Consider the following 17,619-nt stretch of genomic DNA (forward strand, 5'->3'; position numbering starts at 1 on the left):
AAACACAGGCATGAGGACGAGCGAGCGCACACATGCTCACACAGCACCCAGTGGTCGCTTCACCCAGGGCTGTAGCACACACTTGGGCTCTCACGACCACCCAGCAGAGCTCCCCAAAGCCCCCACTTCCACATACACACAGCCAGAGCTTTACAGACACACCCAGGAACCTCTCGCAGACACTGGCATTCAGAGTGTACCATCAAGGCCACACATCATGGCCTCCCACGTGGACACCCGCTGTCACAGCCTCACATACGCTGGTGTGCGTGCACACACGCATTACAGTCACACACACAAACTTTCTCACACATGCTCATTCAGAACAGTGATGGCCTCACATATGGATACCATCACACACTCAGAACAGTCCATTTTCCATACAGATACCATCATACCTCCAAAAACTCAGAGCTCCCCATTCACCCTCAGCCTCTCACACCCCTATACCCAGCAGTGGGAAGTACACAGATATTTATTCAGAACAGTCACTCTGTGCTGGGACAATGGGTTGCCCAGGCTGTGCTTAGGGGAAAGGGGGTAAAGCTTAGGGTGGCCTAACACAGGAAGGAGGGACTTGTTTGGTTCCTAAAAAGTGAGGAAATAAGACGATTATTCCCTAGGCAGTTACTTCCTCCCCTAGTTCTGCTTTCATCAGCATTTGGAAATGAGGGGAGATCCAGGCCAGACTGGAGGGATGAAGACGCTCCTGGGGGAAGAGATGGTGGTATTGGTAACAGCAGGAGCCAGAATACCCCAGAAACCAGCTCGCTCCCCAGACCGCTACTGCCTCCCCTCCTCACCCACTCTTCTCCAGGATGAGGATCAGAAGGCGCTTTCAGCCTAGCTACCTGCTGTGTGATCCCAGGCCTCTTCAAGACCTCTCTGTGCCCACAACAGTCTATAGGGCATCCCAATGACCGGCCTGGCTGCAGGAGGGGAGGAAAGGGAAAAGAGATGGGGCTTCAACCTGAACCCCCAGCCCCCGCCAAGGCCCTTGACATCACTGTCAGGCCCAAAGAGATGGGGATAGCACTGACAAAGCTGGTCACCACCGAAAACAGGAATTGAGACCCTGCAGCCCCACCCCCCATCACAAGAGAGGTCATCCTGTCTCTGTCCAAGCAGAATTGAAGCCAAGCTGTGCTTGCCAGGCCCCAACCTGAGAACAATTGGCAATGCTGTTGCCATCCTCCCACTTGACACTGCAGGTGTAGCTTGGGCCCTGATGCCCCATCCTAAAGGGAGCCTGCCCGATAGGGTTCCACGGAAGCCAGGCAAGAGAGCAAATGCCAGGCAGCAGAAACCAGGCAGGATAATCCATAAAGCCAGGTGATAAGAGACTTGTGGAAAGCAGGCAATGGGAACAAGAGAAATCAGGAAGCAGGGTCTAGGGAAACCAAGTGACAGGGTCAAAAGAACTTAGGCTGTGGGGGCCAGATGAAACCAGGCAGTGGGGAATAAAGTTAGTTTGGAGGTGGGGACATATGAAGCCAGGCAAGAAGCCCACAGAATGTGAAAAAAGAGATATCAGGAGCTCATCCTCTCTGTCTAGATGTCACCCCCACACCCTGGGCCTCTCTCTCAGTAGCCCCCTTCCCACCCAGGTGGTAGTCCCTCCCCCCGGCCAATGGACACAGCCAGAACACTCTCCTCTCTCAGAGGCCTGGTCCAGTTGCAGCCAATGGGCCCCGGCCCCATCCCTGGGACCTCAGGAAGTCCCAGTCCCTCCCACCGGCTGCAGAGGCAGGGGGGCTTCGGGGGTAGAAAGAGGAGAGACAGCTTGGCAGGGGGAGCACGCCGAGCAGCCGCGGGGGGCGGGGGCCAAGTAAGAAGCAGGAGGGAGGGCTGGCGGGCAGGCGGGGACGTCTCGGCAGCGGCAGCGGGGGTGACAAGTTCTGCGGCCCTGCGCCGCACCGCCACTGACCTGGGTCCCCGCGCAGGCGCCCCGTCGGTGCCTCCGGCGCTCAGTGGGTCAGTCCGCCCGCCCGCAAGCATCTGGCCCCCGGGGCTCGGGGCTGAGGCCAGAGCGGCCCGGGCAGGCCCGGGCTGGCCCAGGAGGCAGGAGTGGGGGGATGTCCCCACGAAAGTCCCGGCCGGCAAGCAGGCGGGCGAGGGGCCGGGCCGAGCTGCGAGCGAGCGAGGCGGCGAGCGGGCAGGGAGGAGGGGAGGAAGGGGCGCGCCGCGAGCGAACGAGCAAGCCGAGCGAGCGGAGGGAGCGAGTGAGGGACGGCAGGCAGTGAGGTCATCCTTTGAATCTAATTGTCTGAGTCAGGAGGAGATGTGGCACTTGATGCAGGGGGAGGGGAGAGGGAAGGGACCCTCCGGGCGCCGGGGCCTCCCTGACCCTGCCCAGGGCAAAGTTGCCTCAGACCAATTCGGACAGATCCCTGCATGTCTCAGAACTGACCTCTGCTGCCAGGGGAATCAGTAAGCCCTGGCATGTGCGATCCAGTCTCATCACCCCCAGAGAGTGATGGGACCTCAGGAAGTGATGGGAACCCCCACCCGGGCCCAGCTCACCTTTCTGCATTTCTGAGGGTAATGAGAGGCCCCCCAACCCACCCCCAGGTCATATTCCTACCCTATGAGGATAAATGGGGAACTTCAGCCAGTCATCCAAGTTACCTTCATGCATTTTAGGAACATGAAGTCCCCAATTCTATTCCCCAAGTTACTTCTTGCACTGGAAATTTGGGGGAATCTGGACACTGAACCCCAGCTCACCTTCCTGCCTTCTGAGAATGGCAGTGCAATGTCACCCAGTCCTCCAGGTACTGCACTTTTGAGGGGGGCATGAAGACCTCCAACTGACCCGAAAGTCTCCCTGTTCTGCATACCCAACCCTTCCGGAAGGGCAGGAACCCAGCAAGACTCTTTGGGTTCCCAGGGACTGCCCAGGGGACCTGGTTGCTCAGATAGTGGGGGGGGGGGCAAGACGGCCGCTGGATCCTGGGCCTGTCAGGTGTGCACAGCCGTGCGTGCACACATGAGCACATACACACATGTGCACATACATGCTGTGGGGGGGAGGGCACCAGGCAGCTGGGGATGCTCACACCAAGGGCCACACAACCCTCCCCACTTTCCCATGGGGGAGGGGTGATAAATATTTCAGGGGCTTTTAGCTCTGAAGGGGCTGAAGCTGGGGGAGGGAGGGGGATCCACGATGCCTGATTAATGGGGTTACGGGCTTGGATCAATCCGTCCGCCCGCTGCTCCCTCCTCCTTCCTCCTCCCTCCCTCTGCCTAATGCGCTTTATCAGGAGACGCTTTTCTGACTTGGCAGCGTCGGGTGTTTTAAATAGACCCATTTAGAGCAGGGGTTGGGGGAGAAAGGAAGGGGGGAAGGGAGACAGAGATTGAGACAGGCTGGGAGACAGAGACAAATCGGGAGAGAGACAAGCCCCAGAAGAGAGACTGGGAGAGGAGAGACACAAGGAAATGCAGACATGGAGATAAGAGACGAGGATGAGACTCCCACAGAGACTGAAATGGGGAGAGAGGCCAAGGGGAACCTGGGGTGCCTACAGAGCAGGAACAAAAATAAATAAAAGAGAGACAGAGACACAGAGAGAAGAAAGGAGCCACTGGCAGCGGGAGAAACCCAGAGAGGCTCTCTGCAAGGGCTGAGTGCTAGCCTGGGAGACAGCAGATATCTTTTATTTCCAAAAACAGTTTTTCATCCACTTTGTTAAATTAAAAAGCTGTTTTTAAAGTGGAGCTGGAGGTGCTGCTGGGGGAGAGTGGACAGAACTGCCAAGTCCTCCCTCCAGCCTCCTTAGCCTCCACAGAAGCTGCCTCAGCCTTAACCCCTGGGGGTGTTCTCCAGCTCCCCTGCTCTCTGCGATCCTCTGGGGTCCCTGGAGACAGGGTCAGGGCATCTGAGCTACTGTTCACTGGCAGGAAGTCCTTCCTGCCGTCTGGCCTCAGTCCCTCCTGCTGCAGGGAGCCCATTCTCTTGCTTGACCACTAGCCTTCTCTTCTCCAGCCTGTTCCAGCTCCCTAAAGTGTTCCCAATTTGGGGGGAGGATTATGTGCCCTCACAGCTCAGTAACTCACTTTCCCAACTAGCCATCAGACTCCTCCCAGGTGTGCCCCCTATAAATATTTATTACCTATTATTGTGTAAATCTGAACTTCTATCGGATACCTCACTCTGTCCTTTGGTCCTCTGGGAAGAGTGAGATGGAATCTTAACCCTCTACAGCCCTTTGGAGCCTCCCTTCCTTCTCTTCAGAATCCCAGCTCCATTTTAAGTCTTTTTTATGGCCATGTGTCAGCCTGGGACACCCCCACCCCACCCTGAACAACACCCCAGTCCTAGTTCTGAAGGGTCAGTTCCGCGGGGCCGGGAAAATGGCCAGTCTGTTTGGGAGCTGAGATGAAAAGCCCAGCCGGCCTTTGTGGGCCTCTGGCGGGTTTTGGACAATAGGCCCTTCCGTTCCGCTCCAGCGCCTCAATTCCTTGCACAACCCCACCCCCGGGCTGCCAATCCGGGGGCCTTGCCTAGCCTGAATGAAAGGAGGGGAGAACCAGGCCCAGCCCTACGGCTGGCCCCAGAAGATTCTGGACTTTCTGACCTTCCATCCTATCTCCTCCAAACTCAGCTGTTTCCCCTATCAAGCCAGAGAGACTCTTTGGGGGCAGAAAGGGATCCTGACAATGAGATAGAAACACATTCCCACATCCAGGATTCAGCCCCTCATGCAGAACCCAGTGTACTGACCTGTCTTCGCCCTTGTCTGTGTGACTATGGGTAAGTCTCTTCCCCTTTATGGGCCTGACATGAGAGCATAGAACGTCTCAGGAGGAAGGATGGGGTGGGGGAGGAAGGGGTCTCAGGCACTCCTTTACTCATGTCCCAGGACCTACAGCTCCACCCACCATATCTGCCTGATGCCTTGAGACTGACCTGCCTTGCTTGGGTCCCCAGCACATACCTCTTCACCACTGACCGCACACTGAGCACATCAATGCCCTCCTCTTCCTCCAGACCAGACTCGTCCTGAGACTTCCAAAACGAAGGTGGGGGGCGGGGGGTGATGCGACAAGGCTGAGTTCTAGAAGGGCAAGGGGCACAAATCAGAGGTCACAGAGGAACCATAGGTCTTGGTCCAACTCAGAGCTTGTTCCATACTCACAACCCCACTGTAAGAAGGAGAGACAAAGGCAGACAGCAGAGAAACATCTAAAAGAGGAAAAGTTGGGAGTAGTCCAGATTCCATCTGGCACCCTTGCTGACTTCAGGTTCTGAACCACAGGGACAAAGGGAGGCCAGAAGCCAGTGGCCTGACACCACATACAGATACACACTATACACACAGAGAGACAATCCAAAATCCACACACAATTGGTTCCCAGACACAAGTCCCTCCGTATCACACACATTCTCACATGCATACTCATATAGAGACACATGGCTAATGGAAGGGCATGAACACCCACCATCTTCCCATCCTTATAATCTGCCTCGTCACCATTCCGCTTTCTTGAGCATCTGTTACGTGCCAGGAATTGTTAGGCATTTTACATGCATTCTCTCATTTAATCTTTATGACTTCTCCGTGAGGTAGGTTCTAGGACTATTCACATTTGACACTTGAAAAAAACTGATACTCAGGGAGGTTATGTACCGCAACTTGCTAAAGACCACATAGCTGATTAGTTACAGAGCAAGATTTGAGTCTTAGTTCCAAAGCCTTTCTGCTACACCAGTTTGCCGCTGCAGACCTCTCACCTGTACAGTGCCTTTCCCAATAATAATACAGTAACAGCTAACCCTCATCAGGGTCCTTGATGAGCCAGACACCATGATAACTACTTAACATGCATTTTCGCACTGAATCATCAGAACAACTGTTAGAAGTAATCCTGTTTACGTTTTACAGATGAGGAAATTGAGGCTCAGAGAACAAAAGCACCTTGCCCAAAGTCACACAGCTGGTAGTTGGTAAAGGAGCCGGTGCTGTCCTCAGGATGATCTTGAAAGCCACTGTTGCTTCTATGAGCTCCAGTCACTTAACAGAGCCCTCACTACCTATAAGACCAAGGAGCGCCTCAGGATCCAAATGTCCCTCTCCCCAGAAACCAGGTTCCAAAGGCATGATCAGGTGCTTAAACGCATACCCATGAGAAAGGGTCTCCATGTCATCTAACTCTACCCAGAGATACAGAGAAACCATCAACCAGGGAGAGATGGCCGGAAACTAAAATAAGACGTTAGAGATGGGCTGGCTGGTGATAACAGATAGAGACACACCAAGAGATAAGCCCAAAGAGAGAGAGGCAGAGTGGAAGACAGAGACAGGAGGCACACATCAGGCCAAAGAATGACAGAGACAGTGGAGGGGAGGGGGAGACAATAGAAGGAGAGGAGGGTACAGGCTGACGTGAAAAACCAGACAGATACACACCAACATACACAGACACAGAGACATATAGATCCATCCAACCTTCACAAGAAAAAAACTGTGAAAGCAAACAAGGCTTAGGCTGTGTGTAATGTGTGTGTGTGAGTGTGCGCGCCCGCGCGTGCGCGCACACACGTGTTGGGGGGGCATGCAGTGTCTGTATCGCTACGCAGATTACACCAGCTGCTTCCAGCAATTTCATCTGATTAATAATAAATGCCCCATAATTACAGCTGCTCCCCCAGCCCTTCTTCCTGTTTTTTGTCAGCTGCCGCCAGTCCAGCCCCTTATGGATCCATGGCCCCCTCCATCCTCACCTGCTGCCTTCTAGGATGCTGAGAGAACACGGGCTGATGAAGGAGACCAGACTCCCAATCTGAGGGGGATTACCCATCTATCTTGGATTAATGCCCTCTGCCTCCAAGCAAAAGGTCATCTCCCTTAGGTCTTACTCAGAAATCTCTCTACCCTGGGCATAACCTGTGACCCCTAATATAATACAGCCTAGGGGCCCTGGTCTAGGATGCAGAGAGATGAACTCTGAACTCCCCTTGCCCACTCACTGGCTGAAAGAAGTCGCCATTCACAAACATCCCCTAGCCTTAAAACCCCAGTGGCTCAAAGGAGGAAGGGATCAAGACAGGGGTCCCACCCATCATTCCAACCCAGGAAGCCCGAGTTTCTGCCCACTTGTGTACTCTCACGCTCTAGACACTTGGTGGCTCTGCCTCCCGTTCCTGAAGCTCCCCGCCACCCCCAGGTCCACCTCCTTCCAGGCCTCCCACCCTAGCTCTCCAAGGCAGCTCTATCAGAATCAGCTGCGGGTTTGTGCTGATCTGTTTCTAATCGCTGGGGCCTGGTTCACGCTTGTCCCCCCACCCCACCACCACCACCACCCAATATTGATTCCATTATTTGGAGAGTCATTGACGTCAGGGGCCTGGATGTGTGCCAAAGCCGCCTTCTCTCCCGGCCTGGGCAAGGGCCCAGCCCCCCAGTCCTGCAATTTCACAGAGGGGCCCAAAAAGGTCAGCTCACGGGCCAAGGTCACACAGCATCTACCCTCAGAGGAGGAGCTCTTCTTACCTTTGTGGGACCACTATGCAGCTCTGTTCTCCTGGGGCGAGGGGCTACAGAGAGTCCTAGGGGACAGAGATGAGGTGGGGCCTATAAAAGGGGGTATGCAAGAGCCTCACTGGGACTTGGGCTGCAAGGAAGGGCTCTCAGAGGTAGGGATGGGGGCAGTGGCTCAGGAAAGGCTATTTGGAGATATTTTTCTTTGCCACACACTTATTTTGGAACATCCTGAAGCTGGACTTGAAATGGTTACTACTGACTACTTCGTTTTTATGTCTGATACCACACGTATCTCCTGATGCATTTCTGAGAAGGAAGTCCTCTGCAGACAAGAGATTACCCTAAATCAGGGGGGTCCAAACTTTTTTCAACGTTTTTCACCAAGGGCCATATGTGATAAAATACACAAATAGCCGGGCCACTCACTCAAAGTGAAGTACGTATTGCCTCACCTGGTTTATTTAAGTAAACTAAATGTATTTTTGGAATTTGCTGCAGGTCAATAAAAAATGGATCATGGGCTGCAGTTGGCCCACGGGCCGCAGTGTGGATACCCCTGCCCTAAATGCTGCCATAATTTAATTAACGGTCACCACTAATTTTATCAACCTTTGTTCTATATAAAACAAAGGTTCTAGCTCCTGTGACTCTCCTGCCCATGCTGCCTCAGTTTCCCCGCACTCTCCCAAGTCTCTCCTGGCTCTGTGTCTGTCTGATCAAGATGCAGCCAGCGCTGCACCAGCCCACACTGGCAACTCCTAGGCTCTGGCTGGACAGGGTATTTTTAGGATCTGAACCCTGTGTTCTCGGAGAACCAGCCGTTAATAACCAATACAGACAGTCCATGCTGCCTACAACGGCTTAACAACCTCAGAGCCCAGCCTCAGAGGCTCGGAGATGGGGTCCAATGCCTTGGCTAGAGTCCGAGAAACCCAGACCTGGAGAAAGCAAGGGACATGCTCACAACCACACAGGGAGAGAAGTATTCTTCCCAACTTCTGAAAAATCCTTAAGCTGGGGAGAGGACAGAGGTGACCTCCAACCTCTACCACAAAATCAGGGTCATTGCCCTGACCCAGTCTCCCTAAGTCTTTCAAGAAAGAAGCTGCCTATCTGCTCTCCTTCCCTGAGTACAGGGAAGTCCTTCCTTTAGTCTAGCCTGCAATTACTCAGGGGTCCTTTGAGCCAAACAGGGGTGTAAAACAGAGGCTGTTGGGTCTCCAGCCACAAACCCCAGGGAGTCCCCTCTCCCTGTGGCCTGTCCCACTCAATGATTCATTCCTCAACATTTATTGGGCACCTAACCCCCCGCCCCCAGGCACTATGCTGGGAGTTGGGGATACGGTTCTGCCCACAAGGAGCATTCAGTCTGATGGGCGAGAGAAAGATGTATTGTTTATTCAACACTGCCTCCCTACTATGTACCAGGTCTGTGCCAGGGGCAGGGTATTGTAGGGAGCAAAGCTGACCCAGTCCCTGGGTCTCAGAGCCCACAGGCAATTACTATGCAACCTTGCTGTGTGTTGCCAGGGGAAAGTATAGTGTTTGGTGGGGCATACCGAGTACCCAGGTCTGGAAAATCCTGTCCTCCTGTAGGATTGAGGACTTTTCAGTCTATTCCTAAAGCCCAGGACGGGCCCTTGTGCTAACCAGAAGTCACGACCACAGTCTAACTTCATGTCCTTCCGCTGTAGCTCTAGCCTCAGCTTCTAGGAACTGGTTCGCCACAACAGCAGGGTCTAACTCTGTTCCCACATCTGCCCCAGCTCCTCTTTCCACCCTTGCCCCCACAGCTCCTGGCTTTGGTGACCCCAACTCAGCATGGCTCTGTGCTTTAAGGGCTCTCTTTGCCCTCTATAGAGGCAAAGGGGGGTGGTGATGACCTCAGCACTCTTAGCCCACAGGGACTACTTGCCTCCCCAGCCCGTCCCCACAGGAAGCCAGGAGCTGGGGTGGGTGTGATCACCCAGGGCCACTGGAGTTTATACAGCTGATGTTCCATGGTGGGTCGAGAGGAGGGGTTAGCTCTCTCTTCTAGTCTCCATTCTCTCTGGGACCCCCTCCCCAAACCAGGCACACATGGTCCCCCCCCAACCATCTGCATTTCAAAGAAAATCCACTCCATATGTTTCCAATTCATTTACACTTCAACTCGCCATGGGGGGGCAGAGAGCAGGGCGCCTAGCCTCTAAGCTTCCCACCCCCATAGGGAGGCTGGAGAGCATGTGTCCCCTTCAGGGACAAGGAGTAGTTACAGCCCAGCCATCTGAGCCTGAAGGCCAGGTTCCGACTTCATGGGCTCCCAAGGGGGTGGGGACAACACACTTTAGGCACCCCACCCACTGGCCCCACAATGGGAGGGTATGTGAAGCAGCCAGCAGTGTCTTCAAGACAGATGGAGTCCTAGGGTTCATTGTTACCTAGCCCAACACAACCCTACCCCTCCAGCCCCAGGGCTATTGTTCCTCTTAGGAGGAGAGTGGGGAACCCTGGACATTTCCTGGAGACAGGCTAAGGGCTCAACAGGCCTTCCAGAAAACACTGAGATATAACATAACTTGGTCCTTACCCCTCTCCAGCCACAGCAGAGAAGAGAAGGTGGGTTCCAATCATCTAATTCCATCTCTTGTCCAACTACCTTCTCACCACAGATCTGGGGCTATCACCTCCCTTAGAATCAGAGATTCAATACCCTGAAAGGGTTCAAGGAGCCAGAGGTGGACCCCCTTACCAGGTAATCTTCACACCCCTCCCATCCTAAGGATGGCTGGGATGGGGAGATGTCTTGGGAAGAGGACATGAGTCTTATGTCCCCACACCTAACCCTCCTACCACAGGAGGGGTGACCAAAACTATTTAAGGGGAATGTGCATGGACATGGCACATGGGGGACTCTAAGGGTACAGATCACCCCTGTACCAAAAAGCTACTCAGACCGTCCCGTCAAGAGCCTAGTCTCCTTGGGGGAAAAAGGCAGAAAAATTTAACTGGGTTAGTGTTTCCTACCACGCTCTCCATCGGCCCATAGCCCAAGTAAGGGATTGGATCACACATGTATCCCCTCTCCTCCCCACCTTTGTAGGGGACAGATCTTGTAGCAATCTCTGTTCCTCACCCCAACTGCCCTGATATACACCATAAGCCAAAAGAAAGCATGGCTGTATTTGACTAGGAGTTTTAAGTTCCACTGAGAATATGAACACCGCAATCCTAGTGTGGGTTTGAATGTGAGCTCCAGGTTGAAAGTACAACTGGGTGTGATTCGAAGTGTGAACTCAGTGCCCCCATGTGAATATGAAAGCCTTAAGATGTAAGCAATGAGTCTGAGTGCGAGCACTAGGACCCTAGTGTGAGTCTGAGTATATAAGCCCCAGGATGGAAGGGTAAGTTTAATGTAATCGCCAGGGATGTCAGTCGGAGTGTGAACTCCAAGATGGAAGTATACGTTTGAGGGTGAACCTAGGCTCCACTGTGCATCTGACTGTAAGCCCCAGGACTGAAATGTGAGTTCCACAGAAGTCAGTATAAGCATTACAGTCCTAGTAAGTCTACGTGTGAGCCCCTGGTCTCAAGGGCATTCTGAGCCAAGGCTCCCCATGTGAGTCTGGGTGTGAGCACTCGGGTTCCTTTCTAAGTCTGATTGTGAACATTGGGTCCCTAAGTGATGCCAGGATGTAAGTGGGAATCTTGCGTGTGATCACTAGAGTCCTAGTGTGAGTCTGAGTGTGAGCTCCAAGATGAAAGCATGAATCTATGAACCTCGGTGTCCTATCTGAGTCCTTGAGTCCAAATGTGAGCCCCAGGTTCCCCATGAGTCTCAGCGTGAGCCTCTAGTCTTACTACGACTATGAATGAATACGAGCCCCAGGATGTGAGTGTAAATGGAATAAGCTCCAGCGCCTTGGCATGAGTCCAAGTGTGAGCCCTAGGACCCTAGTGAGATTCTGAGTGTGGACTCCAGGTCTCAATGTAAGTCTAGGAGCCAACTCAGGATAGAAATGTGAATCTAAGTGTGATCCTAGAGCCCCAGTGTGTCTGAGTGTAAACCCCAGGACTCAAGTGTATAGCTGGATATGACCCCTAGGACATAAGTGTGAATCTGAGTGTGAGTCCCACTGTCCTAGTGTAATTCTGAGTGGGAGTCCATGTGAATTTAAGTGTTCCAGTGTGAATCTCAGTGTGAATTCCAGAGCCCCAAGAAGTCTTGAGTGTGATAAACTCCTAGTCTTTGTAGAAGATTCAGGATCCCAGGTGGAGTATTAGCCCTAATGGAGTTCCATGCCACCAATCCTGACCAGAAGCCCCAAAAACCAGTCCAGAGGATTTGTGTGGGTTTTGATAATGGAGACCGGGAGGCATAGTTTATTGAGACACACAGCACCCCCCACCCAGCCCAGGCTAGCCCTACAGCCATAGGACTATTCAATTGTTCAAGCCCCATCCTCACCCATGCGATGGTACACCATCACACCCAGAATTAGATACACAAAAATACACGCCATGTTTCAGACCCTCTGGACATACAGCAATTATAGATGCACAAACACACCCAGACTCCCACCACCTCAGTGATTACAGCCACCTGAACACCCCTAGTGACAGAGACACAAATATAGCAAGTATTACAGGCAAAACAACTAATGTTACAGACACACTCCTAAACAGGCATGCAGACACACACCCAGTGTTGCAGACAAGCTGCCAGCCACACAGACACACACAGACGCTTCTCAAAGAGAGACTAGACGGAAAAAGAAAGAAAATCCCGAATTTTCAACAAGGCGTGAAATAGTCCTGCCCGCCTGAAGCTACTGAAGGGGGGAGGGGGCCAAGAGAGAGATCGGCCGAGTGTGAGAGCTAGACGCAGGAGAGGCTCGGGAGAGGAGAGAAGAGAGGAGCCGAGTAGGAGAGCTGTCCGTCTGGTGACCTCCCCAGCGGCCCAGCCCCCACGCACGGGAGATACACTACTCTGAGCAACAGAGGGACACCAAGGCCGGCTCACACAGAACCGCACTGGAGGATACACACACCGGCAGACTTACAAAGAGATGAGGATACACCACAAATGGATTCACATAGACACACAACACAGGACTTACAAAGAGACACTGGAGAAGACCCACTTCATGGAGAGACATCCAGGTGGACTCACGAGGAAACCACAGACAGGCTCTGGCCGAGACAACACACACACACACACACACACACACACACACACACACACACACACACGGCGATTCACACGGACACACATACACTGGCAGACGCGTCTCTTCACACCCCTGGGCGCTTTGAAGTCCAGATTTTTGCCGGAGAAGGAAGCCGCCTCCGGGCGCTCGGGGGTCACTGCGACCCTCCCCCCCAAGCTCCGGAATTTTCCCAGACCCCGCGTGCGCTGCTGAGGAGTGAGGGAGAACAGGGACACTAGGACAATCCGCCCCGGCCACCTCCCCCCAGCGGATTGTCCGCCCCCACCACCACCACCACCACGCCCAACCCTCGACGCGCCAGGACGTGGGGGGCCTTTTCTCCTGCGCCCTCGCCCCCGAGTTTGCGGACAAAGTTTCCCGTGAACTTTCCTGTCCGCACCCCCGTTTGCGGGCCCACGCGTGTCCGTCCCTCTTACTGAGCGCACAAGGGCCACGGGTCTATCGGTCAGCCCGAGGGTCCAGCCGCGCGAGGTCCGCCGCGGGGTACTCACCGCGCCCTCGGACCGCCTGGGCTCCGTGCCTCGCCCTTCGACCGCCCCCGAAAGGGAGCGAGGCAGGGAGCGCGTAGCAAGCACCGCTGCCGGATCCCGCCGCCGAACCCCGCGCCGCGCCGGCTGGAGCCGCCGCCTCCGCTGCCGCTGCCGCTGCCGCCGCCGCCCGCTCTGCACCGGCTCTTCGGCGCTCGGCAGCTTTAACCCCCCCATCCTCCTCCCTCCCTCGCGTTCTCCCTCCCTCTTTCCTTCGCCCATGTGACCGCGGGCGCCCGCTCGGCCGCGCGCGCCCTCGTTCCCCTCCCCCTCCCGCCTTGTCTCCCCGCGCCTCCGCGGCCGCGCGCCACGACCCCCTCCTGGCCACGGCCCCCGCGCGCCCCCGCCTTGGAACGCTCCCGCGCTGGCACGCGCGGCCCGCTTACGCGGGCACACTCACCCTGCGCAGGCCTATGAGCGCCCCCCCCCCCCGCAGTCGCCTCGACCTGGCACGCACCCTCCCCCCCGCTGGCACATTCGCCCGCACTGGCACGCGGGGCCCCCTCACATTCGCCTTTCTCGGGAACGCCCTCCAGACTGCTGTGGCCCCCGCGCTTCACGCGCAGACCCGACCGCGGGTTTCAAAGACGCGCGAGCACATACCCACATACCACACCCACTCCTCGGGATCCCCTAGGGTTCCTGGGCGCGCACCCATCCCCCGAGGTCGCTCATTCACACTCTCACTTAGCCTTGGCCAGGTCTCCGCTGCGCACACTCCCGCTTGTTCAGGCCCTGACTGCCTTGTACCGACATCCTGGCACAACCGGGCCAACTCTCGGGGTCCTCCCGCTGGCATCTCTGTGAGAGGAGTGCCCAGGCCCCACTTAGCCAGAGCGCCCAGGCCCCACGTAGGGCAGAGGAGGCCAGCCAACTCCGCCTCTGCCCTATTTCTATCGCCCCCAGCAGTACGCACACAACACACCTCGCGCGGAGGAAAGGGGGCTTTTCGCTCCCATGATCCGGGATGGACCAGGCTGGGAGTCCAGGCCCTCGTCTCCCATCAAGTCTACGGTGTCACCAGCACTACGACCCTCTCCTTCCTCTCACCTGCCCCCCGCCCCAACACCTGGCCTGGGGAGAAACTTCCACTAGGATGAAGGGGTAGGGAGGGTGCGCCTTCTATGCCTGGACAGCACGCACAAGTTTGACGATGGAGGTTCACCCCTCGAGCTTTCCTTTCACAGCCTGGGCCTCTTAGGAGCCGTGTGCTCACTTCACTTGCCCCCGGGCCTCCGGTCTGGCTAAAACATGGGGAATTAAGGTTAGACAACCAGACCAACTTCTGAGGCCACTCGAGAGCTCAACAGAAAGGGTGAATGCCAGAGGCAGAGAACAGTGGACCACCCCACGGACTTTTCACCTAACCTTTGACCCATAATCCCGGTGCCTTGCACCTCCAGGGAGCTGCTCCAGGACTGGGGGTGGAGAGTGAGAAGAAAATATCTTGCTGTTTCCTCACACCCTCCCCCAGTAGGCTGCCCAGAGCACCCGGGCCCTTTCCCAACAAATGCCTCGGGGACTCCCATTGCAGAAAAAACCTTCCCGCCACTGCCCGGGCTTTTCACTTTCACTTCCGTGGCTTCAGAATCCCCTCAGTGCAACCGGCAGGGGTCAGCGGGGCTGAGGCTTACAGAGGGCCGGCTGGGGTTTAACTATACACAACGAAATAGTGGCGTCCAGCTAAGATCATCACACCCCCATCCACAGTAGGTGTCCCTATCCAGCCTCTCCCGGCCCGAAGCCTCCAGGTCATCAAGCCACCGACCGGAATAAGGTGGTGGGCACCGGGAAGGAGCGGGGCAGGGGCGACGGAATCTTTGGGGATCAGGAATTGCCCCTCATCCTGCGCGGAAACTGGGCCTGGGCGTGGTTGGGTGCACAGGGGGTCGCCCCTCTCCTGGAGGGGCGGACAGGCGTCGCGATCTGTGGGTCATTGCTCGGCTGACTTGACCTCCGGATACTCCCGCGTCTTCTGCTAGGTTGAGAGCTGTGGAGAGTTCCGCACCGGACCAACGTCTCCACCTGGGGACGCGGGATTGCGGTCGGCAGTGCCTAAGTCCGCGGTTGCCAGCGCAGAGTCTGCGCGGGGCAGGGTCTACGCGGGGCAACCGGGGTCCGGAGCTGGTCATTTTGGTGTGTCAAAGAATTAACGAGGACGAGAGGCGCGCATCGGACGGGAACAAGGCGCCTGTCGAGCCGCAGTTCCTCTGGGCGCAGCAACCAACCCCACAGCCGCGCCCGCTTCCCCGAGGCCACAGCGACACCTGGCGGCATTGCGGGATTCCCGTTCCCCTTCTGGCTGCGGCTCCAGCACAGAGGCAGCGCCCACCTACGGAACTACCAGGGTGCGGCCTGCTCTCCTTCCCGCCGCCAGCGCCTGGCCCTGAACCGATTCTCCTCCCACCTGAGCTGGGGCAGCAGAGCACTCGTGGGTTTCTGCTCCTGCCGCCTTCAATGCCCTATCTGCACACGAGCTTCTGAGCTTCCTAAGCCTGTGTTGAACCCTCCTGGACCTCACTGCTGTGGGGGTAAAGTCAGGCTTCTTAGACGGGGTTTAACAGTCCTTGCAGGCTCTGCCTGTCTCCTTTCCAGCTTTATTAGGCACCCCTATCCCCAGACTCCTGGCTCTGCACCAGCCCCCTTGTCTTATGGCGCATTTATCCCTAAGCCAAACCCCCATTCACGGTCACCCTGCCCCCAGTGTCACCCCATCTTCACCATCTGCCCCTCCCACAGTGGGCAGCAGGAAATAACGCCTCCAGTTGGGAGCTCTACTGCCCTGCAAATGAGTGATGGGGATCCCAAATTTGATAACCCTAGAAGGCCTTGGGACATTAAGGGACGTTCTCCTTGACTTTGAGTCCCTAGAGTTTTATACCCACCATGAAAGAAGGGCTCTGTGGCAGGACTTTTGGCTCCACCCTCCTCCACCCTGGAAGGTGACCGAGATTTAGACCACCTCTCACCTCTCACCCCCAGGAGTCAGCTGTGCCATCCCAAGCCGTTGGGTAGCAAGGACCCTTTCCCACTCCTACTAGTGTGTCCTCAAGGAAGGAGAGCCCCTGCCCGCATGCCCCACCTCTCGAGGTCTACCTTGTCCAGTGCTCCTTCAGAAATAGTGCTTATTTCTAACTTGCTATACCATCAGAAAGTCCCACCGTGGGGCACATACTTGGCTACCCAAATACAAACACTCACGCACAGGCTCTCTGTTTTACTTACAAACGTCAAATACATCATCATGTGAAGTCACACAGTTTCAAAGAGTCAAACAGTTGTATTTAAACTAGATACGGCACACTGGGAGTCAGGGTCCCCTGCTTGGGACTGGGAACTAGAGGTTCTTGAAGGGCGGAACTCCCGGAGCCACACGCTTATACACAATACCCACACATAGACACAGCCACACAGCCATGTACTGATTCACACTGCCTGTCACACAGGCACACACACAGAGTTACACACGTTCTCAATCATACAAAGTCCCACACTGGGGTTTGGCGATGGGGCGGCTCCGGGAGGCAGTTACATAAACGCCCTCACAGCCCCCCTCACTCCCCCTCACCCCCCCTGCTTCCTCACGCAGTGCCAGCGCCTGGGGCGGCTTGGCCGAGGCCCGGGAACAGCTCGGCCTCGCGGAGGCTCCAGGCGCCGAGAAACACGATCCTGACACAGCCCTAGGCCTAACAAGGGAGGGGGGCCCAGAGCACCCCCTCACATACTCAAGGTCCAGCCCAGCCCCCCAGGGACGACTCACCCCCATCCTGAGACAGCTCCCAACACCATCCTGGAACGCCACCTAGGAACCAATCACAACACCCTCATCCTGCCCTTCTGGAATCCTGTCATCTGGACCTCCTCCTAAGCGTGTCCTGACCCTTCCAACCTCTGGCGCCAGAAAAGAGCAAAAATTCCCTAAAGGTAGAGAATGGGAAAGGGCTTGAAGCCATAACAGGAGAATGTAAGTATTCAGCCCGGAATTGCCCCCAATTCTCTGAAGCTCATGCCTCTTCACTCCTCACCTGGGCCCTCTAAAGTCACTCGGAGAGAAAGAGGTACTTTCACTCCGGCTCCAGGCCCTCCTCAGCTTTGCTGCCTACTGATTGCAACATATTCTCTCAGAATTCTAAATTATTTGAAACATCAAAGTCCTCCCCTCCTCTTTGATATCCTTCTTTCCTCCTTAGTTGGAAGTTCTAACTCTAGTCCAACTCAAGTTCCTCCTGTTTTGCTAAGAAGGACGTTTGAGGGTGACCTGGGACATTGAGAATGAAATGCCTGAAAGGAGGAGGGGTTAAGTCTCAGGAAACCACTGAAAGTCAGGAGTCCAAGAGGAAAGGAGAGAACATCCGTACCCCCACCCCCCGCCCCCAACATAACCCCAACCCC

The 17,619-nt window shown here is 55.5% G+C and overlaps 1 protein-coding gene across 3 annotated transcripts in view; it reads right to left on the reverse strand.

Annotated features, from left to right (window-relative positions):
* The window catches only part of CNTFR (ciliary neurotrophic factor receptor), a 37,582-nt gene extending 24,200 nt beyond the window's left edge, over positions 1 to 13,382 (reverse strand). Inside the window, exons 1-2 of one of the 3 annotated variants that reach the window (XM_019734614.2) lie at positions 13,192 to 13,366; positions 4,944 to 5,063 (exon numbers count right to left, since the gene is read on the reverse strand). The gene's annotated coding sequence lies outside the window, so the exon portion shown is untranslated. Of the gene's footprint in view, positions 1 to 1,927; positions 2,112 to 4,943; positions 5,064 to 13,191 lie in introns of those variants that run through there. The other 2 variants (XM_019734621.2, XM_074330654.1) reach the window with 2 other exon arrangements.
* Positions 13,383 to 17,619: the final 4,237 nt, after the last annotated feature.

The sequence above is a fragment of the Rhinolophus sinicus genome, linkage group LG04, assembly GCF_036562045.2.
Source record: "Rhinolophus sinicus isolate RSC01 linkage group LG04, ASM3656204v1, whole genome shotgun sequence".
In the NCBI taxonomy this organism is placed as follows: domain Eukaryota; kingdom Metazoa; phylum Chordata; class Mammalia; order Chiroptera; family Rhinolophidae; genus Rhinolophus; species Rhinolophus sinicus.